Genomic DNA, 16,894 nt, shown 5'->3' on the forward strand with positions numbered 1-16,894 from the left:
GGACAGTCAGTGCATACTGGGAGTTGTAGTTTTGCAACAGCTGGAAGAGCACAGATTGGAGACCATTATACAATGGTCTCCAAACTGGGGCCCTCCAGATGTTGCAAAACTACAACTCCCAGCATGCATGGTCTGCTAGTGCATGCTGGGAGTTATAGTTTTGCAACAGCTGGAGGCACACAGGTTAGGAAACACTGAGTTAGAAACAATGTTTCCCAACCAGTGTGTCTCCAGTTGTTGCAAAACTACAACTCCCAGCATGCCCAGACAGCTGAAGGGCATGCTGGGAGTTGTAGTTCGGCAACATCTGAAGGGCCAGATGTTGCTGAACTAAAACTCCCAGCATTCCTGGACAGTCAGTTCATGCTGGGAGTTGTAGTTTTGCAACAGCTGCAAGAGCACAGATTGGAGACCATTATACAATTTCAGTAGTTTTCAGACTCCTAGAAGCAGCAGTGAAGATCTTCACTGCTGCTTCTGAGGACCATGTACTTACCTGCCGATCCCGTCGCTGCTCGTCAACGTGGCCGGTCCCGCGTTGCTCCTCGGTCCCACCGCTGGTCCGGGTTAACTGAATGTCATTTATAAACGTCGGGATGCGTGAACGCACTGCACAACCCGGCGTTTATATATGACATTCTGCGGGAAGGGGTTAATATCTTAGTATTTTAGTATCTTAGTAAAGCTGGGCTGGCCGGTTAGGCAGGGTTTTGTTTATGAGGTTTTGTTTTTGGTTCTAGAGTATTTCTTATTTATGTTATAGCTGGTTAAGCTTGCTTTGTGTTTTGTATTTGATAAGTTTTGTATTTTTCTAATAAAAAGAGTGTCAGCAGAGAGCACTGTGGTCAGACTGGAAAGAAATCCAAAAAGAAAATAACTTCCTCTGTAGAATACAGCAGCTGATAACTATTGGAAGGATTAAGATTTTTAAATAGAAATAATTTACAAATCTGGCAAATTTGGAGGCGCACTGGTTGGAAAATACTGAGTTAGGTAACAGAACCTAACTGAAGGTTTTCCAACCAGTGTGCCTCCAGCTGTTGCAAAAGTACAACTACCAGCATGCACGGTCTGTCAGTACATGCTGGGAGTTGTAGTTTTGAAACAGCTGGAGGTTTGACCCCCCATGTGAATGCACAGGGTACATGCACAAAGACAGGTTTACAGTAAATTTCCTGCTTCAAGTTTGGGCTGCGGCAAATTTTTTGCCGCAGCGCAAACTCCTAGCGGGAAATTCACCGTAGCACGCCAGTGTGAATGTACCCTAAAAACACTACACTACACTAACACATAATAAAGGGTAAAACACTACATGTACACCCCCTTACACTGTCCCCCCCCCCAATAAAAAATTAAAAACGTCTTGTACGGCAGGGTTTCCAAAACGGAGCCTCCAGCTGTTGCAAAACAACAACTCCCAGCATTTCTGGACAGCCACTAACTGTCCAGGCATGCTGAGAGTTTAGCAACAGCTGGAGGCACCCTGTTTGGGAATCACTGGCGTAGAATACCCCTATGTCCACCCCTGTGCAATCCCTAATTTAGTCCTCAAATGCACATGGCGCTCTCTCACTTCGGAGCCCTGTCGTATTTCAAGGAAACAGTTTAGGGCCACATATGGGGTATCTCCGTACTCGGGAGAAATTGCACTACAAATTTTGCGGGTCTTTCTTTCCTTTTACCGCTTGTGAAAAGGAAAAGTTGGGGGCTACACCAGCCTGTTAGTGTAAAAAAATTTAAAAAAAATTTACACTAACATGCTGGTGTTGCCCCATACTTTTTATTTCCACAAGCGGTAAAAGGAAAAAAAGACCCCCAAAATTTGTAACGCAATTTCTCCTGAGTACGGAAATACCCCAGATGTGAGCAAAAAAATGCTCTGCGGGCTCACAACAAGGCTCAGGAATGAGAGCGCACCATGTACATTTGAGGCCTAAATTGGTGATTTGCACAGGGGTGGCTGATTGTACAGCGGTTCTGACAAACGCAAAAAAATAAATACCCACATGTGACCCTATTTTGGAAACTACACCCCTCACCGAACGTGACAAGGGGTATAATGAGCCTGAACACCCCACAGGTGTTTGACAAATTTTCTTTAAAGTTGGATGGGAAAATGAAAAAATATATATTTTTTCACTTAAATGCTGGTGTTACCCTAAAATTTTCATTTTCACAAGGGAAAATAGGAAAAAAGCCCCCCAAAATGTGTAACCCCATCTCTTCTGAGTAAGAACATACCCCATATGTGAATTTAAAGTACTCTGCGGGTGAACTACAATGCTCAGAAGAGAAGGAGCGCCATTGGGATTTTGTAGAGAAAATTTGTCTGGAATTGAAGGCCACATGTGTTTACAAAGCCCCCATAGTGCCAGAACAATGGACCCCCGACACATGTAACCCCATTTTGGAACTACACCCCTCACGTAATGTAATAAGGGGTACATTGAGAATTTACGCCCCACAGGTGTCTGACAGATTTTTGGAACAGTGGTCCGTAAAAATGAAAAATTAAATTTTTCATTTGCACAGCCCACTGTTCCAACGAGCTGTGGGGTGTAAATACTCACTGCACCCCTTATTAAATTCTGTGAGGGGTGTAGTTTCCAAAATGGGGTCACATGTGGGGGTCCACTGTTCTGGCACCACGGGGGCTTTGTAAACGCACATGGCCCTGACCATTCCAAACTAATTCTCTTTCCAAAAGCTCAATGGCGCTCCTCCTCTTCTGAGCATTGTAGTTCGCCAGAACTTTCACAGAAATAAAGCCGTTCACTGCGGCATCTTGGTCATTAGATCGGTCAGCCTGGTCCCAACCGGAGTGGTTGTGGTGCAAAACTGTGCAGCTAGGAAAAAAACGCCAGTAAGTGCCCGCTGCATTCACCAGCACAGAAAGCCATATATGCCAGCGGAAAGCCGCCACATAAATGCTGCACGTGCTGTATGCCGCAACTATGCAAATATATCTAGCACATCCTGCAGTCTGTTCACACCTATTGTGAAAACATTCATTTCAGCTGGGATTACACTTGGCGTGTTTGTCATAAAAAACACCATGCTCGCTGTGGGCACATGTTAGGTTGGAATCAATAGGGTAATATGAAACACCAGACACTAATGGGGGTTTCTTCATCCTTTTATGGTGTTTTTAGGCTATCAAATCTGTGGGATGCCGAGAGCATGTTTTTTTATTTTTGGGGTGGTATTTTCTCACTATTTTTTTTTTATAGACATCCTTCAGTCAAATGATGAAAGAATCACATGACTTGTAATTAGAAAAGCCAGAGGGAAAAAAAACACCAAAGAAAAAACACTTCCTATAATAATAATAATAATAATAATAATGATGATGATGATGATGATGATGATGATAATAATAATACACATTGGGACAGATGTATGAAAACCTGTGCAGAGGTCAATTGGACCAGTTGCCCATAGCAACCAATCAGATCGCTTCTTTCACTTTTCAGAGGCCTTTTTAAAAACTGAAAGAAACTACCTGATTGGTTGCTATGGGCAACTGGTCCACTTTCCCTCTTCCCTGGTTTTGATAAATCTCTAAGACCCCCCCCCCCCCCCCCCCCCCAGTGCTTTTAGCAAAAATAACACAAAGATAGCTGAGAAAAGACATGAGGGGGAAGATTTTGATGTTTGTTTGTTTTTTTGCAAAAAAAGAAAAAAACATCAAACAAGAATTGTGTTTGTTCCTAGGCTTAGGCTGTGATTAAAAACAACATATAAATGGTGTTTTTCAAAGCCCACATTGCTTTATTTCTGGTGCTTTTCCCCCCTTTCAACAGACATCTGTCCAGCTATTGCAAAGCTACAACTCCCAGCCAGTGGCGGATCCAGGGGGGGGTGCAACAGGGCAATTGCCCTCCCCCACCCCCCCCCCGAGTTTGCTGCCCCCCCGCTCCCTAGCATGGTGGAGCCGAAGCTGTAAGCTCCGGCTCCACCATTCACTAACCCAGTGTTTTTCAACCACTGTGCCACGGCACACTAGTGTGCCGTGACATAGTGTAAGATGTGCCGTGGGAAAAACACCCGCCGGGTGTTTTTGCCGCGGGACACCTCTGTGTCCCGAAAGATGCTTTCGGGAAGCCTCTAAGTCCCTGCGGCCCCGAGTTTACTTTAAAAACGCGGGGACCGCCGGGAGGTAGCGCACGCAGGGATGTCACTGACGTCCCATGCGTGCGCCCATAGCAACAATCGCAGAGGACCGGAGCAGCGAGGAGGACGCGCGCTGTCAACTTGGTAAGTGTTTCCAGCGGCGCGTCACCTTTGGTGTTCCGAGCACCGCTCCTCCGGTCCCGGGACCTACTTGTATAGCCGGACCAGAGGAGTGGTGCTCGGAACACCGAAGTGGGGCAGTACACAGGCATACAGCCTTCAGTAATACACTGTATGGCTGAAGGCTGTATGTTTGTGGGGGAACTGCACCTAATGTGGGGGGACTATACTGGGCCTAATGTGGGGGCACTATACTGGGCCTAATGTGGGGGGACTATACTGGGCCTAATGTGGGGGGGGACTATACTGGGCCTAATGTGGGGGGACTATACTGGGCCTAATGTGGGGGGACTATACTGGGCCTAATGTGGGGGGACTATACTGGGCCTAATGTGGGGGGGACTATACTGGGCCTAATGTGGGGGGACTATACTGGGCCTAATGTGGGGGGACTATACTGGGCCTAATGTGGGGGGGGGACTATTCTGGGCCTAATGTGGGGGGGGACTATACTGGGCCTAATGTGGGGGGGGACTATACTGGGCCTAATGTGGGGGGGACTATACTGGGCCTAATGTGGGGGGGCTATACTGGGCCTAATGTGGGGGGGACTATACTGGGCCTAATGTGGGGGGACTATACTGGGCCTAATGTGGGGGGGACTATACTGGGCCTAATGTGGGGGGGGACTATACTGGGCCTAATGTGGGGGGGACTATACTGGGCCTAATGTGGGGGGACTATACTGGGCCTAATGTGGGGGGACTATACTGGGCCTAATGTGGGGGGACTATGCGGGGCCCTAATGTGGGGGGACTATACGGGGGTCTAATGTGGGGGGACTATGCGGGGTCTAATGTGGGGGGGACTATGCGGGGCCTAATGTGGGGGGACTATACGGGGCCTAATGTGGGGGGACTATACGGGGCCTAATGTGGGGGGACTATGTGGGGTCTAATGTGGGGGGACTATACTGGGCCTAATGTGGGGGACTATACTGGGCCTAATGTGGGGGGGGGCTATACTGGGCCTAATGTGGGGGGGACTATACTGGGCCTAATGTGCGGGGGACTATACTGGGCCTAATGTGGGGGGACTATACTGGGCCTAATGTGGGGGGGCTATACTGGGCCTAATGTGGGGGGGACTATTCTGGGCCTAATGTGGGGGGGGACTATACTGGGCCTAATGTGGGGGGGGACTATACTGGGCCTAATGTGGGGGGGACTATACTGGGCCTAATGTGGGGGGGGACTATACTGGGCCTAATGTGGGGGGACTATACTGGGCCTAATGTGGGGGACTATACTGGGCCTAATGTTGGGGGGACTATACTGGGCCTAATGTGGGGGGGGCTATACTGGGCCTAATGTGGGGGGGACTATACTGGGCCTAATGTGGGGGGGACTATACGGGGCCTAATGTGGGGGGACTATACGGGGCCTAATGTGGGGGGACTATACGGGGCCTAATGTGGGGGGACTATGCGGGGCCTAATGTGGGGGGACTATGCGGGGCCTAATGTGGGGGGACTATACGGGGCCTAATGTGGGGGGGACTGAAGGCTCGTATCGTACTTCTCGTTATCTCAACTGCTGATTCCTAACTGTTGTGCACGTACATCCTGTTCTTGTGTTCTGCTGACTTGTAACTATTAAGCAACATGGTATATATATATGAACGTTGGCAAATAGTAAAACAGAGCGTACTTAGAAGGCATCTTGTGTGCATGTATTTTTTCCACACCTGACAAGACGCTCTCCTGGCCAGTACAAGCCTTAAGCCAAATTGGACCTAGTACCAGGGGTACAGAAAAGACAGAGAACCAGTACCAGGGGTACTGAGTAGATTATAGTTATCCCTTGCAGCTGGGGGCTCGTCCGGGATCGAGAGGGTCATCCTCCGAACCGGTAAGAACCATATCCTTGTGTGGTATTGTCAACCCGGGGGGCACTGGCCACGTCTCGATTCCAGTAAGTATAACAGTTACTTTCATATCGTGTCTGGGACACAGTATTACAGCATTTGCCTTCTGTTCAGGGAACAGGGGAAATGAGGAACTAAGAGTAATTTGACAATCCAGGGTGGTTGTCTTGTTTCAATTTGGCTTAACGCTTACAAAAACTTCTTGTATTTCTGTTTAGTTCTGTTTAGTGTTTTACTTGTAACTTCCTTTTTTTTCCCCTTACGCTTAAGAAGACACGTGAGTATACTACCCATTGCTTTAATGTATAGAGTAAGGTGCATATAACTTATAATATTAATACTGATAATAATAATAAGTAATAATCTGCTGGTTCTCAAAACATCTGTAAGACGCCCCACCCTCCCGGCTAGAGGCAACTTGTTGACCCGGGATGTGGTGAAAGCAAGTGACAGTTTGTTCAGAGATACCGTGCATGCTCAGTGATTGGTGCAATTAAACTAGAGAATCCCTACTCTGTTGAAAGGAATTGTCGGAACCTTAACGGTTTAGCACAGCCATTCCAGAAATTGAGGCTTTGCACCAATTACTGAACATGGGTTCCAAATCATCTAAGTCATATCCTCCTCCCCTTCCCAATGAAACATGTAAGGCTTATGTGGCCCGAGTTAGCCCTACAGGATGGGACTTAGTGAATCCATGGGTAGATGATATAGCTGGTTGGTCAGAATTCATGAAGGACTCCAGCCCATTCCCAAGGGAGGGGGCCAATGATAAATACCACCTGACCCCCACTCTAACAACTACATTTGTAATCTCGAGAAGGGTAGAGAGCGTATATGGAGAGAATTAGAAGAGGAACCAAGTTTTCAAACAAAAATCATCACTGCCTATTGCTGTGGCATGCAAACAAAAACTAGGTGAAACTGTTACTGAATTTTGGGAAAGGTTCACAGCATGTTGGCGTTATGATGCAGGGCTGTGTAAATTGTTTGATAGGATTAGAGATTGTTGTCAGAAAAAGAGACTCAACGTTTTGGTGGAAAAGCAGGTGATTTGTGAAGGAGAAAGCATGTGAAGCAGTGTGAGGAATGTAGGATGAGCAGAGCTGACACTGCTGGAATAAATGAAGTGAAGATGAGTGTTCAATGCTATGGAATGGAGTGATGTGGTAAATCGCTTGGAAAGCCCTGTGTATGTGGTCATATGATGGCGTTTATAGGATGGTTCTTATGATATAAAGTATGTTATATATGTGTGAGGTGTATAGAATCAGGAGTGTATAGCAAATGACCAGTGAATGTTTTCCCTGTGAAGCTGTTGTGTTGTAATGAAAATGGTGTTAAAAGAAAAATATATTCACGTGGTATTAAATTGAACTATTTGATGATATTTCATAAATTTCTTGCCTTCACAGTAACACAGGGTTGATGCCAAAAAAAAAAAAAAAATGAAATTTATCAGGAAATGCGATTAATTGTCTGATTATATTACAGGAGTAATAACAGAAGAAATTTGGCCAAGAAGATAAAATAAATAAAAAAAGTGATCACTATTTAATTGATAAACATTACTTTAGGCATTTAAAATCAAGCTAATGGTTTACTGGATTATAAACAATGCGCATTGGAGATAATTATTTTTAATTTTTTTTTAAGAGAGCTGTGTACACTTTTATTTTTATATCTTTGGTGAGAATGTGGGCCCTGTGTGTTGTACGTTAAGTATTTGTAAATGTCGGTATTGTTACATGTTTCTTGTATGTCTCTTGATGTAAAGTAACACTGTCAGTAACACATGTGATAATAGACGTTTCATGGTGACTGACCAGAACTGGGGAAAGACAAGAAGCCAGACTCAAAGGGGCGGTGACTGGTGACATAGAGGTTTGGGAGGAGTAAGGCGGGGTTTACAGGGAGCATGACAGCTTCTTCTTCTTCTTCGGATCTGGTGTAATTTTGTTTTTCAGGGGATATATATGTATGTGCATATATATATATATGCGTATATATATGTCTACTGTTTGAAATTGAGTATGTTCATAGCACCTGTATACACAATGCCCCGAGGGTGACCATTTAACCTTCCCTTCCTTTCGTATCATACCTGAATGCCCTGTAAACCTCCTGAGAAGAGACCTCATATGTAAACTCAAATTACATATCACTTCATCCCAGTCCAGGTTACATGTCACGTCTGACACCCATAGTCACACCTGCAGGGTACTAACATTATCCTGTTATGTCCCCGACCCAAGTCCCACCTGAGGTAGACCCCATTGTCTGGTCACATGGAGACCATGATGTAGGACATATTGACTGTACACCATACAAGGCAAGACTCAAACCAGACATTCTCCCGGTCTACCAAAAACAGTACCCCTTGTCACAGGAAACAAATCAAAAGGTATCCGCCCTATAATCAAACATTTCCTACAAACTTGAGTTTTGGAACATACTGTCTCTAAACCCAATGGTACTGTCTGTTTTGTACAAGACCTGAGAGCCATCAACAGACTAATTGTGCCTATTGCCCCTATAGTTCCTGATGTCACCCAACTGTTGTCATCAATCCCAGCACAGGCAACTAATTTTTCTGTCCTCGATCTGAAGAATGCTTTCTTCTCGATCCCAGTGGACGAAGAGACCAGACTCCTTTTTGCTTTTTCCTTTGAGGGACTACAGTTAACCTGGTGTGCAATGCCCCAGGGGTATGCTGATTCACCAGTTGTGTTCAGCATTGTCCTCCAAGCCTTTTTACAATCATGGCACACCCCCCAGGGTTCTGTTCTCCTCCAATATGTTGATGATTTGTTAATGTGTAGTTTCTCTGAGGAGGCCTGCCTTGAGGATGGTGTTGTGAACAGGTTGAATATCTGGGTTTTGTTCTGCCAAAATGGAGTTGAGCAAGTCTAGAGTCCAGTCTGTAGCGGGCCTGGTCACCCCGCACGCCCAGAAGGAAATGCAATCTTTCTTGGGTATGATAAACTACTGCAGACAGTGGATTCCCGACTGCTCATAGAGATGCTACCCTATCAGGCAAACCAGATCTAATCAAATGGTCCTCATAAATGTACAAAGCTTTTAATAACGAGCCCAGGGCTAGGTCTCCCAGATTACAATTTGCCTTTCCACATGTATGCACGAGACAATTGTAAAACCATGGCGGGTGTGCTGACACAGTTTCATGGAGGTAAACTACGTCCTTGTGCCCTTTTTCTCAAAGGTGATGCCCGTCTCCGTACAGGGGATGCCGGCATGTCTGCGAGCTCTTGCTGCCTGTGCTATGATTGTTGAACAATCTACCATCCTTACTTTAGGACATGACACTACCTTGTACACTTCTCATGATGTTATCTCTCTCCTTAAAGGCCTACATACACAACACATGTAAACACAACGGCTCTCTGGATATGAGGTAATTCTCCTCAGTAATCCATACTTGAAAATGGTGTATGCCTTCCCTACATATGGCCCTGCACACTAGTTGGCCTGAAAATTCATGATGATGTGATGCCGGACATACATGATTGCTTGCAAGTCATCCACACTGACACCTCACACAGACCCGACCTCTCTTCAGTGCCCATACCTGATGCTCCAGAAGTCTTTGTAGATGGGTCATGTACACGCCCCAATGACAATGTTTACCATGCCAGTTATGCTATTGTCCAATTACCTGACATTGTCCTCAAGGCCCAGTCCATCCCCTATAAGTCCGCACAAGCTGCAGAACTCATCGCCCTCACAAGAGCCTGTACACTTTTTGCTAAGAAACCTGTCACCATTTACATGCACTTACCCTACCATCACAATTAGTCTTCATTCACTGCAGGACACACACACGTGGGACTGATCACATTTCAAAGGGCAATGCTCTAGCAGACCACACCAAACCTGTCTCACTGATGTTACCAGTTCTTACACCTCCTTCACTCGAAGACACACAACTTCTTCTCTCTCCAGTCCTCTGTTCTCAAACAAGAGGAATATGATTGGTGTTATCCGGTATTGCAGAAAAATCCTGTAACAGGATTGATCTGCAAAGAGGGGACACCATGCATACCCCAACACAGTGCCACAGTTTTATTGCTCATTTCCACGGAGTAGGCCACAGGGAGCACCTTTGAGAAGTGGAAACCAGTCCTTCCCATCATACTCTCAGAAATTAGAATGACCCCCCCATAAGACTTTAAAACTCTCCCCTTTTTGAGATTCTCATGGGTAGGCCTTTCCCGACTCCATGGGCCCAACGACCACTTATAACAGAAGAAGGGGACCTCGACCAGATAAGGGAACAATATGTCACAGACCTCATCCAAACCCTTGATAAAGTAGAACAAAATGTTGTCTGTAATTCTCCTTCTCTCCCACAGGAACCAACACACCAGTTCCAGGAAGGCGACACTGTCCTGGTTAAGACTCTGTCGAAAGGAAAGAAGCCTGGAGACTTCACCTTTGGACCCCCAACCACAGTTGTTGCCGTGAAGAGGACGGCGGTTCTCACGGAAGACAGCCCTTCTTGGATCCACGCCTCTCGGATCAAACTCGTTCAACATCACCCAAAGGAGGTAATAACGGGGGCAGACAGCCCTGACCTTGAAAGCCTACCGAAAGATGTACCCGCTGATGCCCTGGCCTTGTTCTGGCAGATGGTTGAAGAAACTAATTCTCCTGATGTTTGCATTAATGACTTTATTGACTTTGATTCACCCCACGGTGACTCTACAGAATGAATTAGAGAGACACCCAAACGAAAAGTTCCTGAAACACCATATAATGTTAGCACAAAACCTCACTGCGAAGGATTGTTGGATATGCACCCATGCCCCTGTGTCTGCCCAAAGCATGCCCTACTTTGCTATCCCTGTGCCCTCATATGAATTATTTCAGGGAGACTGTTTTGACATGCTTGCTGACAATGAGGCACGATATGCAAAGAGCTGGAACACCTCAGTGGGTATTCCTATAGTAGGATGGGTGGGGCAGCCATGGTGGCAGGGAAACTTAAGCAGCCCAGGCCCAGGACCACACCAAATGTTGGTTTTCAAAGGGGGTTCCTGGGTAACTCGAGTAGTCACACATATATTAGACCTAGGAGAGATCCCCACGGAAGGGATAAAAGTTAGTTTTCACAGGACATCCGCAAGTACTGATCTTCTTAAGCCCAGCCAGATAGAAAGGTACTTACATGACCCAAAATGGCCATATAACACCCTCTTTACTCAGGCTACTCAAGACGTAGACTGCTATAATATAACAGGACACCAACCATGCAATGACACGTCAGAATACCAACTTACTGATCCAATATGTAATAACCCAGATGTGGGCTACTGCGGTAGATTAGGGCAGATACCTTCCTGGTGTTACTTAACAAATGCCTCTAGACTCATTGATATAGTTAATAAACTTATCAATCAACATTCCTCTTTCTGGGAGCTCCCACGAGACATCTATTGGGTATGTGGTAGGGAAGCCTACAAGTGGTTGCCGGTAGGGGTCAAAGGCACATGCACCCTAGCTAGACTTACCCCCTCCACCTTTGTCATATCCAACGATGACATTGACATGAGAGCAGCTCCTAAACATATGTTATACCGAAGAGCAGCAGATAACAAAGAAAGGGAAAACGGTAGGCCACATGTTGTACAAATGGGAATAACCAACAAGCTTTTTAGCACCATTTTTATATATCCAATGGTGATGCAAATATGGGATAAGTTAGTCGAAGCCACTAACTACCTCGACGACCAAATATATGACATTTTAGAAATTACTAATACCTCTGTGTCCGTGCAAAATCAACTGATGATAGTGACTAACCAACACGCAATAGTCTTGGACTATCTCACAGCAGCTCAAGGAGGGATGTGTCAAATCATAGGTCCTACTTGTTGCCATTACATAGACACTTCAGGAACAATTCAGATGCACCACCAGCTTGAGAACATACAAAAATTGAGGGACAAATATGCCAAAGACAATGAAATCAACAGGGATAAGTGGTGGGGGGATACCTTTTCAATATTGAATCCCGCTACCTGGCTCAAGGGCGTAGGAGGATGGATAGGGGGCGTTCTGCAGCTCATAATACACATTACTGTCATTGCCCTTATAGTATATGCATCAATAAAACTTATTTTCTTATGTATGAAACGCTGCAAGCCAAGACCTGCTGCAGATACTAAAATCCTCCTCTCCACCTCATCAGACACCCAAGTCCCTCTACTTCACCGTCACTCAGCAGAAGGCTATACTGCCTACATAAAGACTTTTCAAAAGAAAATAGAAAACAAGAAAAACCAAGTTGTCTAAAGTGACAACTGGTTTTAAGAGGGGATTGAAGGGTACAAGAGTCTTGATAGAATAATACAGATCTGTAATGTTGTATGATGTGTATCTTAATTCTGTAATCTTGTATGATATATCTTGATTCTGCCGTTTGTAACCGCAAGGCTCGTATCGTACTTCTCGTTATCTCAACTGCTGATTCCTAACTGTTGTGCACGTACATCCTGTTCTTGTGTTCTGCTGACTTGTAACTATTAAGCAACATGGTATATATATATGAACGTTGGCAAATAGTAAAACAGAGCGTACTTAGAAGGCATCTTGTGTGCATGTATTTTTTCCACACCTGACAAGACGCTCTCCTGGCCAGTACAAGCCTTAAGCCAAATTGGACCTAGTACCAGGGGTACAGAAAAGACAGAGAACCAGTACCAGGGGTACTGAGTAGATTATAGTTATCCCTTGCAGGGACTATGCGGGGTCTAATGTGGGGGGACTATGCGGGGCCTAATGTGGGGGGACTATGCGGGGCCTAATGTGGGGGGACTATGCGGGCCCTAATGTGGGGGGACTATGCGGGGCCTAATGTGGGGGGACTATGCGGGGCCTAATGTGGGGGGACTATGCGGGGCCTAAAGTGGGGGGACTATGCGGGGCCTAATGTGGGGGGACTATGCGGGGCCTAATGTGGGGGGACTATGCGGGGGCCTAATGTGGGGGGACTATGCGGGGGCCTAATGTGGGGGGACTATGCGGGGCCTAATGTGGGGGGACTATGCTGCCAACCTAATGTGGGGGGACTATACTGCCAAACTAATGTAGGGAGACTATACTGCCAACCTAATGTGGGGGGGACTATACTGCCAACCTAATGTGGGGGGACTATACTGCCAACCTAATGTGGGGGGACTATACTGCCAACCTAATGTGTGGGGACTATACTGCCAGCCTAATGTGGGGGAAAATAAGATATATGCAAGATAAGATATATGCAGTGTGCATAGGAATTTGTTCATATATATATATATATATATATATATATATATACATATATATATATATATTTTTTTTTTTTTTACTATAGTCCGGTCCTCCAAGGAGACAAGTGCAGTAAGTACTGAGTGACAGTGAGACAGATAAATAGATATAGTGCAGTGCGTTTTTTCCCTCTTTTTTTTTGCTCGTCAACCTCGGTAGCGGTGCCCCGCGAAAAAAATTTTTTACGAGGTGTGCCACGACCCGAAAAAGGTTGGGAAACACTGCACTAACCTTACACACACGCTGTGAGTACACAGCGTGTGAGCTGCGGGGACGAGATCCACTAAAGGCCGGCGCGATGACGTCACATCATCGCGCCGGCGCCTGGAGGACCCGTCCCTGCGGCCTGCATACTGTAAGTAAGGGTATGCTCAGGGTCCAGGGGATTATGGAAACAGGATATGCGCCACTGTTAGGAGGAGGGGGGTCAGAGAAAAGGGAATATTTAATGAGGGTCTGCAGCAGGGACGTGCACACATAGGAGTGAAAGGGGGCTGGAGCCCCTGCCCTTTTCCTCACCTGTCCCTCTAGTGCCCTCACAAAAGGAGGTGCAGACTCAGGCTGACAAGTGAAGTAAAAAGGATCCATTGCTGGAGATTTGTATGTGGTTTAATGGAGGGTGCTGTGCCCTCCCTGCAGCAAGGGGGCGCCACTCACCCTGTCATTATCTGCCATTTCTTTGCTTCTCTCCACACGGAGGAGACAGGAGCAGAGGAGGCAGAGGGAGGCAAATGGAGGCCCCGCCCACAACATGTCCGGCCACAAACCAGTCTAAGCAGCCCTTACTGTAAGTAACTGTAAATATATGTGAGTGATTGTATGTCAGTGTGTGTGTGTATATATATATATATATATATATATATATACACACATATATGTGTGTGTGTCTATCTCTATGTATGTGCAGAGAGGGATGGATGGGGCCTTACTGTAAGTAACTGTAAATATATGTGAGTGATTGTATGTCAGTGTGTGTATATGTATATATGTGAGTGATTGTATGTCAGTGTGTGTATATGTATATATGTGAGTGATTGTATGTCAGTGTGTGTATATGTATATATGTGAGTGATTGTATGTCAGTGTGTGTGTGTGTATATATGTGAGTGATTGTATGTCAGTGTGTGTGTGTATATATGTGAGTGATTGTATGTCAGTGTGTATGTATATATGTGAGTGATTGTATGTCAGTGTGTGTGTATATGTATATATGTGAGTGATTGTATGTCAGTGTGTATGTATATATGTGAGTGATTGTATGTCAGTGTGTGTGTGTATATATGTGAGTGATTGTATGTCAGTGTGTGTGTGTATGTATATATGTGAGTGATTGTATGTCAGTGTGTGTATATGTATATATGTGAGTGATTGTATGTCAGTGTGTGTGTGTGTATATATGTGAGTGATTGTATGTCAGTGTGTGTATATGTATATATGTGAGTGATTGTATGTCAGTGTGTGTGTGTATATATGTGAGTGATTGTATGTCAGTGTGTGTGTGTGTATATATGTGAGTGATTGTATGTCAGTGTGTGTGTGTGTGTATATATGTGAGTGATTGTATGTCAGTGTGTGTGTGTGTATATATGTGAGTGATTGTATGTCAGTGTGTGTATGTATATATGTGAGTGATTGCATGTCAGTGTGAGTATATGTATATATGTGAGTGATTGTATGTCAGTGTGTGTGTGTGTATATATGTGAGTGATTGTATGTCAGTGTGTGTGTGTTTATGTATATATGTGGGTGATTGTATGTCAGTGTGTGTATATGTATATATGTGAGTGATTGTATGTCAGTGTGTGTATATGTATATATGTGAGTGATTGTATGTCAGTGTGTGTGTGTGTATATATGGGAGTGATTGTATGTCAGTGTGTGTGTGTGTATATATGTGAGTGATTGTATGTCAGTGTGTGTATGTATATATGTGAGTGATTGTATGTCAGTGTGTATATGTATATATGTGAGTGATTGTATGTCAGTGTGTGTGTGTGTGTATATATGTGAGTGATTGTATGTCAGTGTGTGTGTGTGTGTATATATGTGAGTGATTGTATGTGTGTGTGTGTGTATGTATATATGTGAGTGATTGTATGTCAGTGTGTGTATGTATATATGTGGGTGATTGTATGTCAGTGTGTGTATATGTATATATGTGAGTGATTGTATGTCAGTGTGTATATGTATATATGTGAGTGATTGTATGTCAGTGTGTGTATATGTATATATGTGAGTGATTGTATGTCAGTGTGTGTATATGTATATATGTGAGTGATTGTATGTCAGTGTGTGTGTGTATATATGTGAGTGATTGTATGTCAGTGTGTGTATGTATATATGTGAGTGATTGCATGTCAGTGTGAGTATATGTATATATGTGAGTGATTGTATGTCAGTGTGTGTATATGTATATATGTGGGTGATTGTATGTCAGTGTGTGTATATGTATATATGTGAGTGATTGTATGTCAGTGTGTGTGTGTGTATATATGTGAGTGATTGTATGTCAGTGTGTGTGTGTATATGTATATATGTGAGTGATTGTATGTCAGTGTGTGTGTATATGTATATATGTGAGTGATTGTATGTCAGTGTGTGTATATGTATATATGTGAGTGATTGTATGTCAGTGTGTGTGTATGTATGTATGTGAGTGATTGTATGTCAGTGTGTGTGTATATGTATATATGTGAGTGATTGTATGTCAGTGTGTGTATGTATATATGTGAGTGATTGTATGTCAGTGTGTGTGTATATGTATATATGTGAGTGATTGTATGTCAGTGTCTGTGTATATATGTGAGTGATTGTATGTCAGTGTGTGTGTATATATGTGAGTGATTGTATGTCAGTGTGTGTGTATATATGTGAGTGATTGTATGTCAGTGTGTGTATGTATATATGTGAGTGATTGTATGTCAGTGTGTGTATGTATATATGTGAGTGATTGTATGTCAGTGTGTGTGTGTATGTATATATGTGAGTGATTGTATGTCAGTGTGTGTATGTATATATGTGAGTGATTGTATGTCAGTGTGTGTATGTATATATGTGAGTGATTGTATGTCAGTGTGTGTGTATGTATATATGTGAGTGATTGTATGTCAGTGTGTGTGTATATATGTGAGTGATTGTATGTCAGTGTGTGTGTATATATGTGAGTGATTGTATGTCAGTGTGTGTGTGTATGTATATATGTGAGCAAGTGAATCTATGTGTATATGTATGTATGTGTATGTATGTATATATGTGTGTATGTATGTGTATATGTGTGTATGTATGTGTGTCAGGGATGTGGAAATCCTATAGCCCGACGCCCGGGACAAGTAGTTTTGGGCGCCGGGCAGGTGAATTGTTTATAGATTTAGCCCTGTATCGGGCAGGGACAGACAGACTTCCCCCC

The 16,894-nt window shown here is 44.4% G+C and overlaps 1 long non-coding RNA gene across 2 annotated transcripts in view; it reads left to right on the top strand.

Moving 5' to 3' along the window:
• Positions 1–14,030: 14,030 nt before the first annotated feature.
• Positions 14,031–16,894, top strand: part of LOC130299152 (uncharacterized) — a 17,252-nt gene continuing 14,388 nt past the window's right edge. Inside the window, exon 1 of one of the 2 annotated variants that reach the window (XR_008850340.1) lies at positions 14,031–14,275. This is a non-coding gene — a long non-coding RNA (uncharacterized LOC130299152). Of the gene's footprint in view, positions 14,276–16,684 lie in introns of those variants that run through there. The other variant, XR_008850341.1, reaches the window with a different exon arrangement.

Source organism: Hyla sarda, unplaced genomic scaffold (genome assembly GCF_029499605.1).
Source record: "Hyla sarda isolate aHylSar1 unplaced genomic scaffold, aHylSar1.hap1 scaffold_1039, whole genome shotgun sequence".
Lineage (NCBI taxonomy): Eukaryota > Metazoa > Chordata > Amphibia > Anura > Hylidae > Hyla > Hyla sarda.